The sequence below is a fragment of the Macrobrachium nipponense genome, chromosome 11, assembly GCF_015104395.2.
Source record: "Macrobrachium nipponense isolate FS-2020 chromosome 11, ASM1510439v2, whole genome shotgun sequence".
Lineage (NCBI taxonomy): Eukaryota > Metazoa > Arthropoda > Malacostraca > Decapoda > Palaemonidae > Macrobrachium > Macrobrachium nipponense.
In genome coordinates this window covers 90,101,541-90,126,540 of record NC_061087.1, presented here as the reverse complement: position 1 = coordinate 90,126,540, position 25,000 = coordinate 90,101,541, and positions in this window count along the sequence as shown.

Below are 25,000 nucleotides of genomic sequence, written 5' to 3'. Positions count from 1 at the left end.
TTAATAATACTACTCTTCACCTGTCTAGTTTGTATTAGTTGTCCTGTTTGAAGTTTCTCTTTCACTTTTCATTCAACCTTTTGTGCCACGTACTTTCCCTTGATGTTACAATGAAATTCCTATTCGTTTTTAACATACTTTCACTTGCCACCTTCCAGTGAAAAAACCTCAACATGCCATTTCTCAGTGTCACTCCTTCCCGACACATCCCGGTGGGGGGGGCTACGTCGAGCGGCCCAGGTGTACCTAAGGAAACGTTACACGCACTCGTTTATTATAGAACGAAAGCATTCGTTAATCATTGACCGGGGATCCCATCACACGCTGTCAGTCAGATGCCAACGGCCTCATCACTGATTCATAGGGTCAGGAGAGACCGAGAAATAGGGTGACCGTAGAGGAGACCGTCGGAGGAATGGGATTAAATAGACGCTGCAGCAGTACATGATGAGTATTTGGAGGGGCGCGGGTTTCTTTTTGGCCAGGCTTTGTATTTCTTTGTGGCTCGTTGTTACCTGATGGTAGCCACTTGCCATGAGACAAAACTTCCTTTTTTACTATAGTAGATTCACATCAACCGTGCATTTGATGTCTAGGACAGTCCCTTACGACGCTGCTGATTGGCTGTTGATAAGCCAATCACAGGGCTGGAAATTCTCCCAGTCTCTCGAGAGAGTTCACAAAGGCAGGATGTATGTTCCACCTCTCCTGGAAGACGAATCCCTCAGGAGAGGTGGAACGTAGATCCTACCCATGTGAACTCTCGAGAGAGACTGAGAATTCCGAGCCCTGTGATTGTCTTATAAACAGCCAATCAGGAGCGTCGTAAAGGACTGGCCTAGACATCAGATGCACTTTTGATGTGAATCTGCTATATTTTATATTCACTTATTGTCATGCTAATTTTCTGATTGGTACAATTAAACTATTTGTATTAATTCTGTACCCACTTGAAGGACTCTTAGTAATGTTTTGATTGATTGGCACGCGTATCGTGATTCATACATATGACAAGACTACAATATTTGCATTATTCATTGCGTAAATGATAGTATTACTGGCCACCCAAATGCCCTCATCAAGCCCAGGACCGACGACAAGAAGAAAAGTGTGGAGGAAAAAGGAAAGAAAGTTGGGGTTCGACCTCCAAGGAAGAGTTCGCCGCCATCACCTGAAATATGAATAAGTGTAGGTGTCAGGAAAGAGTTAGTAATGAAAAGGGAATTCCATAGTTTAGCATTAGCAGAATAGATACTCTGAAATTTGTACATGTACATATAACTATATACCGTATATGTGTGTGTATTATATATGTTTATTTGTATACGTAAATGAATAATTATCACATCATCGTGATTCATATAAATTATTCGAGCTACAAATGTCTTTTAATAACTGACGTCTTGATTTATTCTCTGTCCGCTGGGCGGTGATTCGAACCCACGAGAGGACGAAATTATTATCAACTAAAAAATTCCCCTTCGGTTTACACATATGAAAATATATTAATTCCGAGGTAGAGCGAATTAGATATTAAAAGACATTTGTAGCTCGAATATGTGCAGATGTGACTAATATATATATATATATATATATATATATATATATATATATATATATATATATATATGATATATATATATATACATATATATATATATATATATATATATATATATATATATATATATATATATATATATATATATGAGGAAGCATTCCTCATATAACTTAAAAGATCATTAAGTAAAATTATCAGGAAAGCAGAAGCATGAAGAAAATCCCATAGTTTTGAAGTAGAAGGAAGAAAGTATTTGAAAAGTGTACATATTTATATAATATATATATATATATATGTATATATATATAATATATATATATATACATATATATATATAATCATATATATATAATCTATATATATATATTATCATATACTTGACTGAATTCTTACTGTATGTAAATAAATATCGAGCGTTATGGTTAATGGCAAATTTTTTCATGGCACATTTCGAAACCTAGTGTGATGACGCTATTTCACAAAAGCTCCACCGGCCAGAACTGATTTGAATTGAACGCCAGCATTATTCACTCATGAGTTTTCTTGGCGTGAAATGCAATTTTTTCCTCATAACGCGCTCGATGACAATTACGTAACAGTCGGGGCGTAATTGCAAAAATACCTTTTTAATCGCATAAGTAGTATTTTACGGATTCACTGAACAGTATTCATTCATGTCTTTGATCGTGCGCCGTTGTCACCAAGAGTGCGGTGACAAAGAAATATTCCTGGTTTTCTAGTCGTGTATTTCATTAATTTTTCACTGTATTGTACCTTTGTGACATCAAGTCTTCCTTGGTTATACATTTCATTCATTTTTCAATGTTGTGTACTTTTGTAACATCAAATCTTCTTGTATTTCCCTTTTCACATTAGTTCGTGATTTCATTTGATATTTTCTGTACCTGAGCTTTTTTTTCTTCTTTTTGTGTTTTTTTTGACCGGATTAGTGGTAATGATGTTGTATCGGGTGATTCTCTCTCTCTCTCTCTCTCTCTCTCTCTCTCTCTCTCTCTCTCTCTCACACACACATACACACACACGCGCGTGCGAAAGGTTTTAATAATTTGTCTAAATTATTCATTAATTTCTGTGTAATATATTGCAGACTGTTTTGGTTTTTTAATTTGTTTTTGATGATTAGTTAGGTGATTTTCTATCATGGTTTTATTTTCTTCTGCATGGTTTGTTTGTGTGTGTGTGTGTGTGTGTTTTATTTTTCAATTATTTATTTTATTCATTTATTTATTTATTTTTATATGGACATTCCGTTATGTGGGAGTTTGCCCAGGAAATGCATGACATTTTTGGATTTGTTTCGTATTAATCTTTAACATTTTGATTAATAGTAATAATGATAATAACAATAATCCATAAGAGTGAACATTTCAGTAACAATGATAATAATGATGATATTAAATATAAAAAAAATCTCATGCTCTCATGAATTACTAAAATGGCGAAAAAATTCACGATGATATATATATATATATATATATATATATATATATATATATATATATATATATATATATATATATATATATATTATATATATATAAACTCAAGAATCGAGCGTGTCCTAGAAAACTCGTGTGTATATTATATATATATGTATATATATATATATACTATATTATATTATATATATATATATATGTGTGTGTGTGTGTATGTTTGTATGTATATATATTCCTGAAGTTTCAGATGATGAGTAAAAATTATTGATCAAATAGGAGATTCATTATCTTACAATCCAACCAGTATTAACAAAGAACGTAAGAATATTTTCTGCTTACCATTTCATGCTAATCTTATACCTGCTGTACCCATTGATATTGACTTAGTATTTCAATATAATAATATTTTGAGAAATAAACTAATTAAAAATTGCCAGCCCAATTCAGACAAAATTATGTACTGTATTCCTTACAAAAATGTAACAAGATTTATATTTGTCAAACATCCAAAGGCATAAAAATGCGATGCTCGCAGCACAAATATGCCATTTGAAGAGGCTTAACTAATAATGACATTGTGGATCATTGGCTTAAGACAGGCCATGCCATTAACTGGAATAGGACATCAATAATCCACACAGTCAGTGACCAAAGGAAAAGGAATCTGTTGAAGTCCATTTTTATTGAAGCCACATCAACAAGGATTATAAATCTCCACCCTGGATTAGCTCTTGATCCTCTTTCCATGTCTCTTTTCGCTTAAAGAACACTCTGCTAAGATTAACAAACTGTAACTCCACCCTTCCTTTGTATAAATAAGTCTTGTTAACCTCTCCTGGATTCAGTGTCAACTTTGGAATCTTGATATAAAATACGGAAGTACACATACACGCACATATATAGTATATATTTATATATATATATATATATATATATATATATATATATATATATATATATATATCTATATATATATTATAATGTAACTTTATACTTACCTCACTGTGGATTTCTACATAGACAATGATAATAATAGTAATAATAGTATATCTTATAATCGTATCTGATCCCTCATCACGTAGAACCAGAAACCCTTCTCTTCTTTTTAAAGAACTCCAGATTTGTGAACGGAATCTAAGAGAACTCTGCATTTTGTTGTCGTCCCAATAGATGGCGCCACAATGTGGCCGAGGACGGAAGGATCATTGTATCGTAAATCAGTGTGAGATTGAGTACGGATTGGAACTAGGATCAATTCGCTTTGCATTATCGGCCCACAGGCGGCAACAGTCCGTTCCAGTTATCATCGCCGAATAATCAGAATGTAATTCCAATTCCAAGAGACAAGATCTCTCGATAACCGTAGTCGGTGCGACGCCAGATTACGTAAACTAGTCAAATTTAGGGACAACTTCTTGTTATGAATTTAAAGTCCTTTATCTGTCATCGATAACAGGTTTTTGCGATGAAGTAATGTTTTTTTTATTTGACTAACATAATCACATCATCTCTCTCTCTCTCTCTCTCTCTCTCTCTCTCTCTCTCTCTCAGCTAGGGGACGAAAGAGCTCTGTCTTCATTTTCTTCTAAAACTTAACAGTTGTTAAATTATCTGAAAACCTTTTAGAGAGTAGTTAAATTATATTCTTGAATGATTTAAAGGGAAAAAAGAAAAGTTATTTTTAGAAATTGCCTATGTCACAAAAAAGATATACAGTTCTGTTTTCTTAAGACATGCAGCCACCCACCACACACACGACACACACACACACACACACACACATATATATATATATATATATATATATATATTATATATTATATATGTGTGTGTGTGTGTGGTGTGTGTGTGTGTGTGTGTGTGTGGTGGGTGGCTGCATGTCTTAAGAAAACAGAACTGTATATCTTTTTTGTGACATAGACAATTTCTAAAAATAACTTTTCTTTTTTCCCTTTAAATCATTCAAGAATATAACTTAACTACTCTCTAAAAGGTTTTCAGATAATTTAACAACTGTTAAGTTTTAGGAGAAAATGAAGACAGAGCTCGCTCGTCCCCTAGCCTATCTGAGAGAGAGAGAGAGAGAGAGAGAGAGGAGCGAGAGAGAGAGAGAGAGAGAGAGAGAGAGACTCGTACTTTGCTACTGATGATGTGACTATGTCAGTCAAATAAAAAAACATTACTTCATCGCAAAAACCTGTTAACGATGACAGATAAAGGACTTTAAATTCATAACAAGAAGTTGTCCCTAGATCTGACTAGTTTACGTAATCTGATGTCGCACCGACTACGGTTATCGAGAGATCTTGTCTCTTGGAATTGGAATTGCATTCCGATTATATATATATATATATATATATATATATATATATATATATCTATATATATATATATATATATATATATATATATATATATATATATATATATATATATATATATATAGTCAGTTTCAATCTGTGAATAGAGTTTTTGTTAGTCTTAACGAATTAGAACTATAAAACATTGCTTTATGAAAATTTATTATGCATATACGTAGCTATACGTGTATATTTTTTTTATTTGTGGCCCTAACATATCGTAATATATCTTTACAGATCTACCATTATCATTTATTCATTCATGATAACCATGGTAATTTCTCACCACATTTTCTTACAAGACTCGACTGATGTTTAAGCATCAAGAAACTTTTTCTTTAAGACTTGCTCCCGTGAAAAAAAAAAAACAAAAACTGAAAGAAAGAATTAGTGTTGGAAGGAGCAGCAAGAACTTTTTAATGCGCCTAGTTAAAAAGGCTACGCCCCAATTATATATGCGCATCTGGCTGGGGAGTTGCCCGTCTCATAAACCTGGATTTCGTTTTACGACAAACACTGAAGAGTTTAAAAAAAAAAAAAAAAAAAAAAAAAAAGGGTGGAGCGCCTCTCTTAAGAAGGCCGAGCGTTCGAATTCTTTATCCCGTTTCTGCATTTATCCTCGCCAGGTGGCGCCTTATCGCTTTTTACGGTCAGTTTGAATTGCTCGTTTTCTCTGCAGGTCTCCGGAATCACTGCGACATTTGGCAGACGCCGTCACAGCGACGCGACGTTTACTTGATGCTGTCAAAGCGACGTTCGCCTGACGCCGTCACAGCGACGGGACGTTTACTTGATGCTGTCAAAGCGACGTTCACCTGACGCCGTCCAAGCGAAGCGACGTTTACTTGATGCTATCAAAGCGACGTTTGCCTTACGCCGTCACGGCGACGTTTACTTGATTCTGTCAAAGCGACATTTGCCTGACACTATCACAACGACACCTGACAGTGTCACAGCGACATTTGCCTGACACTGTCACAACGAAATGTGCCCGACACTGTCACAACGACATTTGCCTGACACTGTCACAACGACATGTGCCCGACACTGTCAAAACGACATTTACCTGACACTGTCACAACGACATGTGCCTGACACTGTCACAATGAGATTTGCCTGACATTGTTACAGCGACCTTTGCCTGACACTGTCACAATGACATTTGCCTGACATTGTCACAGCGACATTTGCCTGACACTGTCACAACGACATGTGCCGACACTGTCAAAACGACATTTACCTGACACTGTCACAACGACATGTGCCTGACACTGTCACAATGACATTTGCCTGACACTGTCACAGCGACCTTTGCCTGACACTGTCACAATGACATTTGCCTGACACTGTCACAACGACATTTGCCTGACACTGTCACAGCGACATTTACTTGATGCTGTCACAGCGACATTTGCCTGACACTGTCACAGCGACATTTACTTGATGCTGTCACAGCGACATTTGCCTGACACTGTCACAGCGACATTTACTTGATGCTGTCACAGCGATATTTCCCTGACACTGTCACAACGACATTTACCCGACACTGTCACAATGACATTTGCCTGACACTGTCACAACGACATGTGCCTGACACTGTCACAACGACATTTACCTGACACTGTCACAACGACATTTGCCTGACACTGTCACAACGACATTGGCCTGACACTGTCACAACGACATTTGCCTGACACTTTCACAGCGACATTTGCCTGACACTGTCACAACGACATTGGCCTGACACTGTCACAACGACATTGGCCTGACACTGTCACAGCGACATTTGCCTGACACTGTCACAACGACATTTGCCTGACACTTTCACAGCGACATTTGCCATTATCACAGCGACACTTCCTTGTCTCTGCCACGACAACATTTTCCTGAGACTGCAACAATTGCCTGACGCTGTCCCAGCGACATTTTCCTGGCTCGGCCGACAATGTTACAGCGACTTTTGTCTGACGCTATGCGGGTAAGTCTCTTACATGAAAGTGAGTTTCGGCTTAACGTTCTTTACGTCACAAATGCGTAGTGTAGTTTCATTTATTTTTCGCTTATTCATTTAAATGAATTAAACAAAGGAATACCTATAGTAGGTTCACATCAACCATGCATCTGCTATTTAGGCGAGTCCCTTACGACTCTCTTGATTGGCTGTTGATAAGGCTATCACAGTGCTGGAAACTCTCAGTCTCTCTACAGCGTTCACATAGGCAGGATGTATGTTCCACCTATCCTGAGGGATACTTTTGAAAGACGTATCCCTCAGCAGAGGTGGAACATACATCCTGCCCATGTGAAATCTCGAGAAGGACATGAGTTTCCAGCCCTGTGATTGGCTTATCAACAACCAATCAGGACCATCGTAAGTGACTGGCCTAGACATCAGATGCATGGTTGATGTGAATCTACTATTGGAATTAGGGTAAAATTCTGCTGATCTCTAATGATAACTGTTATCTTTCCCATCCCCACCCAAAACCCCTCCCCCCCCAAAATAAACCTGAAAATTTTTATTTTGTGACTTTTATCTCCCACGCAAACCAGACGAACCATGATTATGAATTAAAATACTTTTATGATGTTTCAGAAAATTTTAAGAGGAAGTGATTTATTTTATAGTCATTTAAAATCAGAGTTGAAGTTCCTTGAGTTTTTATATTAAATTTTTATTCTAATGAATATTGGCGCACAATAGATTATGTATATTTTTAATATAAAGTACCAATAGAATTTTGCAGTTTATGCTTTGCTTTGATTTTTATATTTTTCAGTAGATTCGGAGAGTACCGGAATATTAACTCACTAATGAACGAATATCAGTATACATATATATATATAATATATTTAATATATATAACATTCAGGAGGTTTCCCAGGAAAGAACAGCAGTCTAAGAAGCATGCTTTATTTATATGTGAAACGTTTCATGTTGCTTCAACACATCATCAGTCTGCAATAATTAAAATTTACTTGATAAATTACAAGTTGAAAGTACAAATTATTACCAATAAAAAATCAGCTAAAAAAATGTAAAACTTTAAATAAAAACAAAACATGAATAAGTGAGAAAGGCTACCTATTCAAGGTAAGGAAAAGAGTCAAGTGACCACAACAGTTCATACATGCCCAGACAACACTTAGGCCAGAGAGAAATGAGGTAAATTTATCATAAAAAACCGCTTCATTAAAATAAAAATGATCTTATCAGTGATACAAATGTGCGTATATACATATATATTATAATCTATAATATATATATATATATATTATATTATAATATATATATATATTCTATATATATATATATATATATATATATATATAGGTATGTGTATATAATATATAATAATATATATATATTATTATATATATATATATATATATGTGTGTGTGTGTGTGTGTGTGTGTGTATGTTTGTATGTTGTACATCTATATATAATATATATGTATATATTATAATATATAACGTTAAAAGTTCTATCTTATATTTCAAAAGTAAACTAAATTAAAAGAAATGAATCTTTGCAATCATTATATAAACGACGCACAAAGACCTTCTCATATGGAATACAAGGCGTAAATTCTTTATAATCCTGCAGTTTCCTGTATGATTCAAATGAAGGAAATTGCCTCATGGTACCGATGGATTTTTATTTAATTTTTAATCGGAAACTACTTTGAAATTGCTTAAGAATAATGAACGCATGCAGCTAGAAATTTGTATTTATTCCGCATGTGTGTTAAATCTATATTCATATTTGTTTTTATATGACGCATCCAGTTTCACGTTAATATCGTGATGTTGAAAATGATCACATTCCCTAAACTAGGTAATGTTCTTTGTGAATGAAAACAATGAAATTCGTAAATGTTGCTGTTAGAAAAATAGTAATTTAGCGATGCTAATCTGCCAATATGCTAATCAAATTATTACAGTCCTTTTACCCATTATTCCAACGCTATAGTTATTTTTATTGAAGTGGCGCTAACCTCATTCAGTTGGATGGTCATAATTCATGATTCTCACGGTCTAGTTTGCTGAAAAAAAAAAAGATTAATATCAAATGTTTTTTCTTGAGCAACAATTCAAGTAATTCATTTAAAATATTTCTGTTCCGGTGTGGCCAAATTAAAACCATGCATTAATTACCTTCATCATATTTGAGTTACATTGTAATTAGTGGAAGTTTCATCTTGCTGGGTTATTGCTAATAATAATAATAATAATGATTACAACCGAGAGAGAGAAAAATGATGCAGATTCGGTATCTTAGCAGTCTAGTGTTTGCTGAAGGTCTCGTTTACTTATATCATAGGCAGCAGACCAGTGTATAATGGTTTGCTTTTCAGGTCACAGTCAAGTTGTAGTTTTCTGTGGAAGAAAACTATTGAGATGACTTTGTTTGTCCTCTAATCGTCAAAGTGCAGCCCTCTATTTTCAGCAGTTTTTATTTTAAGGTTAAACTCAGTCATAATCGTGCGTCTGGCAACGGTATAGGACAGGCCACCACCGGGCCGTTATTGAAGTTTCTTGGACCCCGGCTCTTGTAGCATTATACCACCGAAAGATAGTTCTATTTTCGGCGGCCTTGATTATACCCTGTACAGAAAACACGATTGCGTCGAAGAAACTTCGGTAGCTTTTTTTTTTTTTTTTTTTTTTTTTTTTTTTTTTGAGGTTATCCGTAAAAATTACTATCTAGGACTTTACCAAGTGACCGTTTAAAATGATGAAGGCGTATCTGCCACAGTATCTAAAGCGCAATTAAATCTTCAGCTACTGGCGAAATAAAAGGGTTTGAACAAAGCTAACAGCAGGAGTTGAAAGATTTTGTGCAAAGCATCCCTGTACAAAGTAATGGGGAGGTCGAGTGGTGATGAACAGTCAAAAGAACGCATGGAATGATTGAGTATTTGGTTTTGAAATACAACTGTCATCCTGACAGCGATGGTTAATGATGCTATAGGTAACAGATGATCCAAGATAAAAAAACGGTTGAGAGAACAGATTTGCCTTATGCAACTGATGGTTTACTATTTAACTTTGTTCATCTAAATCATTTGAAGATGCATCTAGAATTTTGTATATTTATTCAATCTGTATGTTTGTGACTTGCGTTATGTAGTTTTTAAAGCTTGTTAAATCTATATACATATGTGGTCTGATATACATATTTAATATTGAAAAGTATCACATTTCATTTCATTTTGTATACAATTGATTTTGAAGAGGCTTTATAATAGGAAACGCATGCAGCTGGAAGTGTATATGTATTCACTCTGTAAAACCAATATATATATATATATATATATATATATATATATATATATATATATATTATATATATATATATATATATAGTTTATGAAGTTTGCTAAATCTCTATTCATATATGTGGTTTGATATAGCATATCCAGTCTTGAGTCAATATATTGATATTTGAGAGTATCATTTGCCATAAACTAGGTAAAGTTCCTTGCGAATGAAAATAATAAAATTCATAAATGTTGATGGTATGAAAATAATTTAGCGATGCTTAGCTGCCAATATGCTAATCAAATCATTACAGTCCAATTATTCATGGCCGCTGGTAGGATAGATAGCCAGCTAATGCATACCAGTTGTGTGCAACAGAAATGAGGTAAATTTATCATAAAAAACCGCTCATTAAAATAAAAATGATCTTATCAGTGATACAAATGTGCATATATATATATATATATATATATATATATATATATATATATATATATATATCTATATATATATATCATCATATATATATAATATATATATATATATCTATATGTATATATATATATCATATATATTATATAGGTATATATATATATGTGTGTGTGTGTGTGTGTGTGTGTATTTATATTGTATTTATATTATGTATATTTTTATAAATATATGTAAGTGTATATATATGTATGCATAAGTATACATGTATATATATATATATATATATATATATATATATATATATATATTGTAATGATATCGTTATTAGAGACCAGCAGGTTCAAAATAAAAACAAGAAATTGGGCTGGAATGACTGGCGAAAGACAAGATAAATCAAGGAGGAGGACTGAACAAGACACAAAAATAACCTTTAATAATAATTTATTTACAGGTTAAGTTACATTATTTACAAGTGAAACCAGGTTTTGGGTGGCGAAAATGCAGTTATCAATTATCAGAATAAATAGATAATCAAAACCAATAATGAACCAGAAAAAAGTAGTGAACATTACACTAAATCAGAGACATACACTTGCTCGACACCACAATAAGTTTAATGATGCAAATCACCAACATCATTATAGAGCCATGCACTTGCTCGACACCAAAGCTATATACATAGTATTATTTAACACCAAAATTAGGTTAACACACAGACATAACTAACAGTAACAATAATGATAACTTAGATAAGCAACATAACTTATGATCTGCACAATAAGTTACAGATACATAACACCAAAATAGCATACAAAAACAGACAAATCAGGATGCTACTGAAAAATCCATCACATACACAGAAGGTGGGGTCCTCATTCTCCCGAGGAAGTGTCCAGGTACTAGAGACCTGTCCATACTGCTAACAGAAGCAGCCATTACGCACACAAAGACGTAGAGGTCCTCATCCTCCCATCGAAATCAATCCTCCTGTTGAAGTCAAAAATTACTTCCAACTGCTCTAATACTGCCATGCTGCTTTTGCTTGCTCAGCCGAGGTTTCCCAGAACCTCTCAGGTCGCCATCCAAAACCTGTCTGCAGCTGTCACTCACACCACGACAAAAGTAACTTCGTCACCATGACGATAAACGCTGGCGAGTAAGGAAAACAATCGTTACAAATAACGACTAATCGTTACAATATATATATATATATATATATATATATATATATATATATATATATATATATATATATATATATATATGAGAGAGAGAGAGAGAGATCTACTTTCGAATCTTTCGATTGCTGCGTGGTCCCTGGAGGGTTCATTCCTTTTGTGCTATTTCGAAAAAGCATGTCATGGGTTCCAAAAAAAAAAAAAAAAAAAAAAAAAAAAGGGATTCGAAAGAAGTAAATTGGAGTAGAAAGAGGAAATATGGAATGCTTTTACATCGATGTCAATTCTTTTTTACTGTATATGGAACACGAAAAAGAAGGAGAAAGTCAAATGGAAGAACTGGACATATTGTCAATGAAGTTATAACACAGTATTTCTTACTAACATTTATGCATGCGTGGAGTTCACAGACACAGACACACTCATGTCTAATATATATGTATATATATAATTATGATATATATATATATATATATATATATATATATATATATATATATATATAATATATATATATATAATATACACACACACTAGACATGAGCTTGCCTGTATGCGCATGTTTGCATGTAACCGTAAATAAATTATATACCATAAATGTTCATATATATATATATATATATATATATATTTATATATATATATATATATACATATATATATATAATATATATATATATTATATATATGTGTGTGTGTATGTGTGTGTGTGCGTGTGTGTGTTTGAGCGTGTGTGTGGATTTTTGCAAACTTCGAATCTGTAATCATAATTGTTCTATACGGTACTATAAACTTAAAGATTACTAGAGAATTCTTTATTTTAGAAGTGATTCGATTCTTTCTTTTAAACTAGTATTCGTGCATGCAGAGACTTAGATTTTACCGGCAAGGTAGCGTTGAATTCGGAAAGTAAAGAGAATATGTCACTCAGCTTTTGTGAAGGTCACCACTAAATGCCAAAGACAGTTTCATGCATTAAATAATCGGGAATGTCATGATACTTAAACCATTTCTCTAGAGCTGAAGTTTTTGTATCTCGTTTTAAATGAATCGGTATATCTACGGCATAGTCTATTTCGGAAGCCTTTTCTTGAATTATTCAATTTTCTCAATTTTTTTGAAGTAACTATTCACAATACTAGGTTTTCCATCTTACTCCTCTTGTCTGCGTTTTCGCTGCCTCTGGAGATGGTAATGTAGTGATGTCCTTTATCTGTAACTGCTTTAACACTTGCTCGACCGTAAAAACACCTGTTACCTGTTATTATAGAGAATTTAGAATTACAACCCTACCGTTTTGAGGCATCAAATTTTTGGCTGGAAATCACTGGAGGTCGTACAAGCCACATGTACTTTCTTTCCGACCAAAATTTCCAGTGATTTTTGACACATTTCGTAGAGTATCATCCTTTTATCGATGGAGATTTTCATTTACGTCATTTCTGAATCAGAAGCGTTCCGTCATGTTATATAACGCTATTCTACTCCCCTTTCACCTTTGCATCGTTTGAATTTGTATAATCACCTTGTCGAGTTATGGTTTTTAGATTTTATAATCCATGAACTCTGGTTCTTTTAAAAATATATATGATTGTTCATTTTTAAGTTTCCTTGTTTAATTTTTAATATAAAGGTATAACATGAAAAATTCTATTTACTTAAAATATATTTACAAACTGAAACATACAAAATTAACAAACTTCATGTATAACACCAGGAACTTATAAAATAATATAAAGGTCTCTTGAAGATCTTTCGAGTATAATCAGGATCAGGAAAAGTACTGCACGTGATTACAATCTGACGAAGAATCAGGAGCGTCTTAAGATGAAATAAGATCCAAGGACCAATAGTCTAGAGTCTAGGATCAAGAATGGAGAAGACTGACCAAGGTCAAAGGAGTTCTGCAAAATACAAACATTTACAGCTATATAACACTATAATATAATTATGTTCTTGAATGCAGAAAATGCACAATGAAGTAAAACCTTGTTATACTCTATAAACTTTAAACACTCACAGGTTAACATATGACATTTCCAATACACAAACAATCTTCATTAGTTATACAGTATACACTTATAAACACTGAATCACTTTAACACGACATTATATAAGACACTAATACATAGAACAATTTATATAAAGGAGCTTTTCAGTACTTACTGTTACGGGTGGCTAGGTGTCAGGTAGTGATTACTGGATTTTCACTCTCACCCGAATTTCAGGTGTATCGGTTTTGTTCACTTTTCCCTCACGTTTCATTATTTAATACCGTTTCCTTTAACTTGTCTCTCTCTGCAGGCTATTTTCCCTTTGGAACCCTTTGAGTTAAGGAAAGAATGACAAGTAATTGTGTTGAGGAAATGTTTGACGTTGCTATCCCTAGCTAGAAGAAAAATAATGTTCCAAGGATGATATGAACTCTAAAAGAAATAAATTAAGTAATGAATAGATAAATAAAAATAAATAAACACCGTGAACCGTAAATGTTGCGATGTCTGAATGTTACATTGCAAAATACTGCGGAAGAGTCTTCTTTGCAATCCTTTGGGCATTGAAGCTCGTACGTTCAGGAGGCTGCAATGTTGTTGGCACACTGAGGGTATTATCATACGACCTTTCTAGCCCATTTAACGTGAATGAGCAGACCTTTTGAATAATCATGATAATGATAATAACGTCGTGTTGGAAAAGAAACCGCTAACAGTTAAATCTCTCTGTCTGTCTGTCTGTCTGTCTCTCTCTCTCTCTGTCTCTCTCTCTCTCTCTCTCTATATATATATATATATATATAGAGAGAGAGAGAGAGAATTTTTAGCGTAACTATTAATTGCAAGTATCGAGGATGAATTCAGTGACGCAATTCAGGAGTTTTGGTTGAATGACAGCTGAACAGAAACGTTGGAGGTCTAATCAGATTTTCATCAAGATTATGAATTTGATAGCAAATTCGCTTTTGCCTCATTTTATACAGTCCTAATGTGGTACAGGTTTATCAGCGATGTAAATGGAAAGTATCAATATTCTGTTGGGCAACCCTTTATCTTTTTTTATTTACGCAGTTGCCAATATATGTACTTTCTAGTGTGGTGTTCATATTTACAAACAAGGAAAATTATTTTTTCTTCAACCGAGAACAAAATATTTGTACAAAAGTTTAGCAAACTGCTATGCACTTTATTGCATAAACAATAACCAAAAATATTTAAAGCTATAGTAGGAAAAACATATCAACCTTTTTATTTAATTAACAAAAATAACTAACGCTTAACTGATCCTCGTCAGATGAAAGTGAGGCGCTATATATATATATATATATATATATATATATATATATATATATATATATATATATATATATATATATATATATATATATATATATTTATATATATATATATATATATATATATATATATATATATATATTCAATTGAGGTGTGAGAGATGTGTATTTCTGGTGATAGAAGTTCACTCTCGACGTGGTTCGGAAGTCATGTAAAGCCGCTGGTCCCGTTGCTGAATAACCACTGGTTCCATGCAATGTAAAAAGACCATACAAACAGTACAACGGATGAAGACAGGTAGATTGCCATAAATTTCTCCAATATACAGTTGCTAGATTTGTCTTTATGCGATGAGAGTTTTTTCTCGCAATGATTACAGTAAATGAAATACAAGGAATTTAAAAAATTAACAAGAAAAAAAAAGAAAAACCTATTTGATAACCGTTTCCTTGACCAGAAACCAAGGCGTCATGTGAAAGGAAAAATAGAAGAATGGATGATTCGGAAATCAAATTATATTTTGTACTTAATGAGGATCAGAGGTTTGCTAAACATGGTCCACAGTTACCGTTTATTTTGTTCTTCAGAAATTCCACCTACTCTGTATTCATCACAGCAGAGGTTGATGGGGATGAAAATATTATTTTATCTGTCGTGAATAGAACAGATCTATCTGTTGAAGTCAAATAATTTTATTATGCCTTAAAAACATTTGCTTTTCTTTCAAGTTTGAAGATATTCATTTATCGACATATCTATACTACCGATACAGGAAATTTATGGTTTTAGTTTAAATCTCAAAGCCTTTCACAAAGATAATAGAAGTGTCAGTATAGAAAAATGACTTTCGTTTAAATTTAGCTCAAGACCTTTCATAAAGACACCGTAAGTGGATGAATTTTTTTAAATATCATTCTCGGGTTATCTCTGAAGTAAAGATATTGGCCAGCTTTTGGGAGCCTTTGCGAATTCTCTTGAAAATAAAGATTCAAGAAAATTGCTCCGTGGAGGAGGGGGTTAGGTAGGAGGGTTTGTGGCATTTGGTCTTGGCCCTGCACTTTCGTTTCTGTAATCTGTTCACTTTACTTATGTAATAAAGTGTGAGCGGCCGATTTGGATGTCTTGTTAAATATTGTTGACTCTGGACTGGCTTTCGATAAGGTCGTCATAATAAGATTTTTTTTTTTTTAGAAGAAAATTGTTTAAAAGTCGGATTTCAGAATGGGGCAATTTAGCGGAAGTAAAAATCCATGAAATGGACACAAAAGTTTCTTAATGATGCGAGATTCTTCTAAAGAAGAACGAGAGAAGGGAAATTGAATATGTGATTATTTCTGGCTGAAGAATTCTTAGCCTCTTGAAGATTATGGCTGCTGAAACATCAAAAAGATAATTAAGTTCAGCTGGCTTTTGTGGTTCTGTATTAAATATTTCTGACCAATTTCCTTCAGTAATTCAGATGGATTTTCGTTTATGTCATTTTTCGGTTTTATGTTTCGTGTTTTTAATATAGTCTAACTAGGAATATGATATACCATATATATATATAATTATATATATATATATATATATATATATATATATATATTATATATATTTTATATACGTGCAGTTACACAGCTCAAGAATAGAACTGTAGATATATATATATATATTATATATATATATATATATATATATATATATATATATATCAATAGAGGGATCCACAGTAATATCCTTGTTTATCTAGATATAATATGTATATACAAAGCTTAAAGCTTTCGTCATCCTCCTGTGGACTTGATCACTAAGATTTGCTTAGTGATCAAGTCCACGGGAGGATGGACGAAAGCATTAAGCTTTGTATAAACATATTATATCTAGATAAACAAGGATATTACTGTGGATCCCTCTATTGATTTCTTAGAAGCACGATACAGTGTTTTTATATTGCATATATATATATGTATATATATATATATATATATATATATATATATATATATATAGCATATAATTTTATTTGCAGTTACTTAGCTCAGGAATAGAATTTTAATTTTTTGAGCGTGAAATATTTTGATTTAATTTTTATAATTTCCAGAATGCCATATAATAGCTTTTATTACCACAGGAAGTAAAAAAAAAATCAACGCATGTGTTTACACTATACAAATTCGTAGCTAGTATATTTGGTTAAAGAAAGTCCCATCGTAATCTTTCTCACTTTTTCTGTCTCTCATCTTCCTTTGTCATTAATATGCCTTGAGCTGTTATGACAGCGTCTGCCGTGTCTCTCTGATATAATTAAATCTGGTAAATGAGGCTCTTTATGCTTCTAATATTCCAGATACTTCCTCTCGTTGCTGCTCTAAGAGAATCCCGGTTGGGATGGAAATGGCACCATAAAGGCACTGCAAGCGTAAACTGCCTTGAAAAAGGAGAGAGAGAGAGAGAGAGAGAGAGAGAGAGAGAGAGAGAGAGACAGAGAGACAGAGAGAGAGAGAATGTATGTGTGTGTCTGTGTGTGTTATACAACCAACGGGATTTCTAGGTGTCATGAACTTCGGGAATCGAAAACAGTGAGAGAGAGAGTTTCTTTTTTTTTTTTATTGGTTGTAAAAGTTTGTTTTCTGCTTCTTCTTCATATTTGTATGTTATTTTAAATGTCGGTATCTTAATATTTACAAATACTTAGCTTTTATGATTCTTGAATATTTGGACTTCGAAATCTTGATGAGTTTGGGTTTATTTAGATAAGTGTTTTTTAATTTTCTGTTACTTTTATGATTATCTGCAATAACTGTATTGTTGACATTTTATTTATTTTTTATTTATGTGAAGTCGGAGTCCTTAGTTGTTGTGGTGTTTTGAAGACTCGCTATTCTTTCAATCTTGAAAAGTTTGAAAAGTTACTTCCAGTTGGAAGTGATTGGGATTTGGTGATTTATTTAGTTTAAAACGACTTTGCCCTTTGTTTGGCAGCTTTTTTCTTCAACTGTCCAAAAGGAAATGAAATCATCATCTATTCTCTCTCTCTCTCTCTCTCTCTCTCTCTCTCTCTCTCTCTCTCTCTCTCTCTCTCCTTTCCATTTCCAAAGTTTATGACGCTGAATGAATTTCCGCTTTTAATATCAAACTCTCTCTCTTCTCTCTCTCTCTTCTCTCTCTCTCTCTCTCTCTCTCTCTCTCTCTCTCATTTTTAATCGTTATTGCAAGCTTTATGGAGATATCCGAGTCTGCACTGTCATTAAGTGAAGAAAGCAGTTCATTTATTTTTTTTTTTTTTTAGAAATTCAGCAGGAGTGTTTCTAGCTGATTTTGAAGGGTTTGACACAGGTCACGTAAAGTAATTTTATTAATATGCAAATTTATCGAGAACTGTGTAAGTTTTAGAGGATGTCAGTTAGGTTTTGAGATTATAATATATGAGGACTTTGTGAAGCTCATAGGTTTTGAATTGATATTTTTTATAGCATCATATGAAGTTGATATTACTGGGCCATTTTTTTTCTTTTTTTCACAGTGATACCAGGCTATTTTCGTATCATTGCTATAATCTTCGGGATGTAAATTACCCTCTTTCTTGCTGAACCTCCAATGAAATTTACTTTGAGCTTGTGCTTAATTACGTTTTCGTAATGAGATTTCCATCTCAGAGTTAGTGTTTTTTTTTATTATCATTACATTGTGTTCATACATTTGTTTACGTGCGTTCACACGTGTGCAATAGTTAGATAGATTTTTCGAAGTTCTGCCTTAAAAGAATCAAACAAAATCATCAAATTAATCTTCAACTTAGATGAAAATTTGATAACAACGAAAACCCCGAAAGCAAAAGTTCAAAATATATTCTGAGGTCTTCGAAATCCCCACGCCTTTAACGCGAGAGAAACTTGAGAACCATTTTCTAAATTCCAAATTAATTACGGGTACGATATTCGGGAAAAAGGCAATTACAGGCACCCGGAATGAAAGAGAACCGAGCTTTTAATGTAAACTCATCGCCCGAGTTGGCCTGAACTGCTGCTGTAGGTTTCTTTGAAATACCGGCATGCCACAATCTATGAGCCGAGTGCAGTTCATAATTAATTTAAACTTCCCTTTTACTCGGTAGTTTCTAGGAAAAACTATTAGTTGTTTTTTTTTTTATCGTGGATTGCAGGCCTTAGAACGTACTTTTCCTATATGTTTTACTTCATCCTGTTTTAATATTTTGATATTTAATTGTATAATATGGATGGCGCTAAAACTATGCAAAAAAGAAGAAAAAAAAAAATAGCGCTGAACTTGAAAAACCTTTCTAAAAACCAGTAAGGATTTGTCGGTGTGATTGATGGAGAGTTGGTTGGAGGAGGGTGGCCGGGGGGTGGAGGGGGAGGCATGGTGGGTTGCGCGCAACTTTGAGTATATGTTTTATCAAATAACATTTTCGTACCAAGGCCTTCTGTTACTCACTCCCTCAAGTCACCATTGCTTCATGTCACTTCATAGCATATTTTGAAGACATCTTTTAAAGATTTCCCGTCAAGAGTCTCTGGAAACCTTGTTGGTTTTATATTATAGAAAATTTTCATGTTTATAAAGATCTCTCGTAATCTGTCATAGGAATATATATTATTTCGTTTTTCGGTAACCCTCTGATTGGCGAGCATGGTAGTATTCAGTTTAATTGTGAGGTTCTCGATCAGAAAGTTCGTCTTGGATTATTTGCTCAGATTTCAAAAGGCTTCAGTTTATTCCAGCTCTTCGTGTCTATACGTGTAGCACCAACGATCTGTGTAAAAATAGATGGCCATGTTTCGTAGCGGAGTCGAAACATGGAGTCCAGGATACAGTGGAAAGGCTACACCTTTAATTAGTGCTACATCACACAATTTCGATCAAGTAACAGTAGGGATTCCGACAATATATTTATGGTTTTTGTATGATTGCTTTTTTTTTTTTTTTGTAGTTGAATCTTTAGTATTTTTCGCGAATTATTATCTTCAGAGTTAGTGAATTTTCTGAAATGAATTGTATGAACATTTCTGTCAGAAATTAATTTTCGTTAAGGGTATCTTCTAGAGTTATATCTCGTAGTTTTAGCTTCAGATTGTTACATCTGATTCACTTTTGCCGAATTGTTCATAATTTATAGAAATAGAAATCTCTCATCATTTGACACTTTCTTTGAGAAAACTAAACCGATAATTATCCTTTGCCCTTTGGTTTGGAACTTTGAGAGTTTGAGCCTTTCTTATTTAGGAAAATAAACCGATATTTATTTCCTTTTGAACTTTGACAGTTGACTCTATAGGAAAATAAACCGATAATTTATCCTTTGCCCTTTCGGAACTTTGACTAGTTGAGACTCTATAGGAAAATAAACCGATAATTATCCTTTGCCCTTTGGAACTTTGACAGTTGAGCTCTATAGGAAAAATAAAACCGATATTATCCTTTGCCCCTTTGGAACTTTGACAGTTGTATTTTCTCTATAGGAAAAATAACCGATATTCATCCTTTGCACTTTGAAACTTTGACAGTTAAGCTCTATAGGAAAATAAACCGATAATTATCCTTTGCCCTTTGGAACTTTGAGAGTTGAGCTCTATAGGAAAATAAACCGAATATATCCTTTGCCCTTTGGAACTTTGACAGTTGAGCTCTATAGGAAAATAAACCGATATTTATCCTTTGCCTTTGGAACTTTGACGTTGAGCTTATAGGAAAATAAAACCGATATTTATCCTTTGCCCTTTGGAACTTTTGACAGTTTGAGCTCTATTAGGAAAATAAACCGATAATTATCCTTTGCCCTTTTGGAATTTAAACAGTTGGACTCTATAGGGAAAATAAACCGGGGTATTTATCCTTTGCCCCTTTGGACTTTGACAGTTGAGCTCTATAGGAAAATAAACCGATAATTATCCTTTGCCCTTTGGAACTTTGACAGTTGAGCTCTATAGGAAAATAAACCGATAATTATCCTTTGCCCTTTGGAACTTTGACAGTTGAGCTCTATAGGAAAATAAGCCGATAATTATCCTTTGCCCTTCGGAACTTTGACAGTTGAGCTTTATAGGAAAATAAACCGATAATTATCCTTTGCCCTTCGGAACTTTGACAGTTGAGCTCTATAGGTAAATAAACCGATATTTATCCTTTGCCCTTCGGAACTTTGCCCTTTGGAACTTTGACAGTTGAGCTCTATAGGAAAATAAGCCGATAATTATCCTTTGCCCTTCGGAACTTTGACAGTTGAGCTCTATAGGAAAATAAACCGATATTTATCCTTTGCCCTTTGGAACTTTGACAGTTGAGCTCTATAGGAAAATAAACTGATAATTATCCTTTGCCCTTCGGAACTTTGACAGTTGAGCTCTATAGGAAAATAAACCGATATTTATCCTTTGCCCTTTGGAACTTTGACAGTTGCCTCTTATGGGAAATAAACCGATATTTATCCTTTGCCCTCGACTTTTACAGTTGAGCTCTATAGGAAAATAAACTGATATTTATCCTTTGCCCTTTGGAACTTTGACAGTTGAGCTCTATAGGAAAATAAACCGATATTTATTCCTTGCCCTTTGGATCTTTGGCAGTTGAGCTCTATAGGAAAATAAGCTGATAATTATCCTTTGCCCTTCGGAACTTTGACAGTTGAGCTCTATAGGAAAATAAACCGATAATTATCCTTTGCCCTTCGGAACTTTGACAGTTGAGCTTTATAGGAAAATAAACCGATATTTATCCTTTGCCCTTTGGAACTTTGACAGTTGAGATCTATAGGAAAATAAGCCGATATTTATCCTTTGCTCTTCGGAACTTTCACAGTTGAGCTCTATAGAAAAATAAACCGATATTTATCCTTTGCCCTTTGGAACTTTGACAGTTGAGCTCTATAGGAAAATAAGCCTATATTTATCCTTTGCCCTTCGGAACTTTAACAGTTGAGCTCTATAGGAAAATAAACCGATATTTATCCTTTGCCCTTTGGAACTTTGACAGTTGAGCTCTATAGGAAAATAAACCGATATTTATCCTTTACCCTTTGGAACTTTGACAGTTGAGCTTTATAGGAAAATAAACCGATATTTATCCTTTGCCCTTTGGAACTTTGACAGTTGAGCTCTATAGGAAAATAAACCGATAATTATCCTTTGCCCTTTGGAACTTTGACAGTTGAGCTCTATAGGAAAATAAACCGATATTTATCCTTTGCCCTTTGGAACTTTGACAGTTGAGCTCTATAGGAAAATAAACTGATAATTATCCTTTGCCCTTTGGAACTTTGACAGTTGAGCTCTTTAGGAAAATAAACTGATATTTATCCTTTGCCCTTTGGAACGTTGACAGTTGAGCTCTATATGGAAAATAAACCGCTATTTATCCTTTGCCTTTGGAACTTTGACAGTGAGCTCTATAGGAAAATAAAACCGATAATTATCCTTTGCCCTTTGGAACTTTGACAGTTGAGCTTTATAGGAAAATAAACCGATATTTATCCTTTGCCCTTTGGAACTTTGACAGTTGAGCTCTATAGGAAAATAAACGAAATTATCCTTTGCCCTTGGAACTTTGACAGTTGAGCTCTATAGGAAATAAACCGAATTTTCCTTTTGCTTTGGAACTTTGACAGTGAGCTCTATAGGAAAATAAAAATGATAATTATCCTTTACCTTGGAACTTTGACAGTTGGCTTTTATAGGAAAATAACAATCGTATTTATCTTTGCCCTTTTGGAACTGTGACAGTTGAGCTCTATAGGAAAATAAACTGATAATTATCCTTTGCCCTTCGGAACTTTGACAGTTGAGCTCTATAGGAAAATAAACCGATAATTATCCTTTGCCCTTCGAATTGACAGTGCGCTCTATAGGAAAATAAACGATATTTATCCTTTGCCCTTCGGAACTTTGACAGTTGAGCCTCTATAGGAAAATAAAACTGATAATTATCCTTTGCCTTTGGAACTTTGACAGTTGAGCTCTATAGGAAAATAAACCGATAATTATCCTTAACCCTTTGGAATATCCGCTGCAATGCCAGCTCACAAAACCATATCATTCATTATGAATGAATTGCCTTATTTTTATTGATGCTCAAAGTGCTGATGGAAACGTTTAGCTGTTGTGGCTGTATTACCTAATCATTATGCCAAGTTTGCTGCAAGTCGTTTACGGTGTCAAGAACAACTCGATTTTGTTTTTGTTTTTTTTATCATCGAAACGAAAGAGAATGATATGACGGCCGGTGTTTTCATTCAGTTACACTATAAGAACATGATAAGAAGTGAACGTCTGCATTTGTAACATTCTTATATTCGTTGGCGAATATCTCTTTCCCTCTTGTCAGTATTCAAGAGATAATGTTTAAAGTTAAAGTCGAAATTCATATGAAAAAAAGACTACTTTCTATTTATTTATGAAACTTCATGTGTTGTCGTTAATTATTGTTTTAGCAACACCAAGTTGCTTTCAGGAAATGAATTAGAAAAGCAGATTTGAAGCAGAATTAGCTGCTCGTACTCATATCCTTTGTTCCGCTTTGATTTGCTGTTAAGAACAAATGTTTGCTTTGCTGGAAGTGATTTAGAATTAACTGTCAGTGTACTGATGGGTCAGATATTTCTCTGTGTATTTTAAGGTTTTCGTATTGTAAGCTGAATAGCGGATGATAAATGTAATTAGTGTCATTCGAAATACTATTCTGTTTGTTATACATTGTTATTACACTTCTGGTAATAAGTCTTCATTGTTATGTCTTCATTGTTGTAAGTGATAATGGTTTCCAATATAGTTATAGATTTTTTTAGAATTGTACACTTAATTTGTAGGCAGTGAGTATTTTCGCAAAAAGTGTTTAGTCATTTTTGACTCCGGAAAAATGTTGGCAATTTTGCAGTGGAGTAGCTGTCAGCAATGTGGTCACTTCATATCCCAAGGACGCGGTTGCTGAAGTGAAAGTTTCTTATTCTTATTTAACAGCGATTCTAGCGCCTCGGTGGCGTGGTCGGTTTGGTGTTGGCCTGCCACCTCGGTGGCCGCTAGTTCGATTCTCGGGCATTCCATTGAGGCGTCAGAGATGTGTATTTCCGGTGACAGAAGTTCACTCTCGACGTGGTTCGGAAATTACGTAAAGCCGTTGGTTCCATGCAACGTATAAACAGCATACAAACAAACAGCGATTCTGACGGTGTTTATCCACGGCGTTTTTTCCTCACACGACGCACACACAAACACCTCACCTCACCTCTTCTCTCTTTTAATAATTCACTCAAACCTGAGTTTGATAAGGGCTGTAGGTTAACCATCTGGAATTTTAAATTGAAGATGTTTTAATTTGCTCATTTTTTATATTGTGTCTTGTATCAGGTTACTACAGTACTTCCCAACTATTAGCATTCTGTATAAAATAAAATGTCCGAACACATCGAAATCCACCGAATTATTCATTATTAACCCAATTGATTAACTTCCTTGAATAATA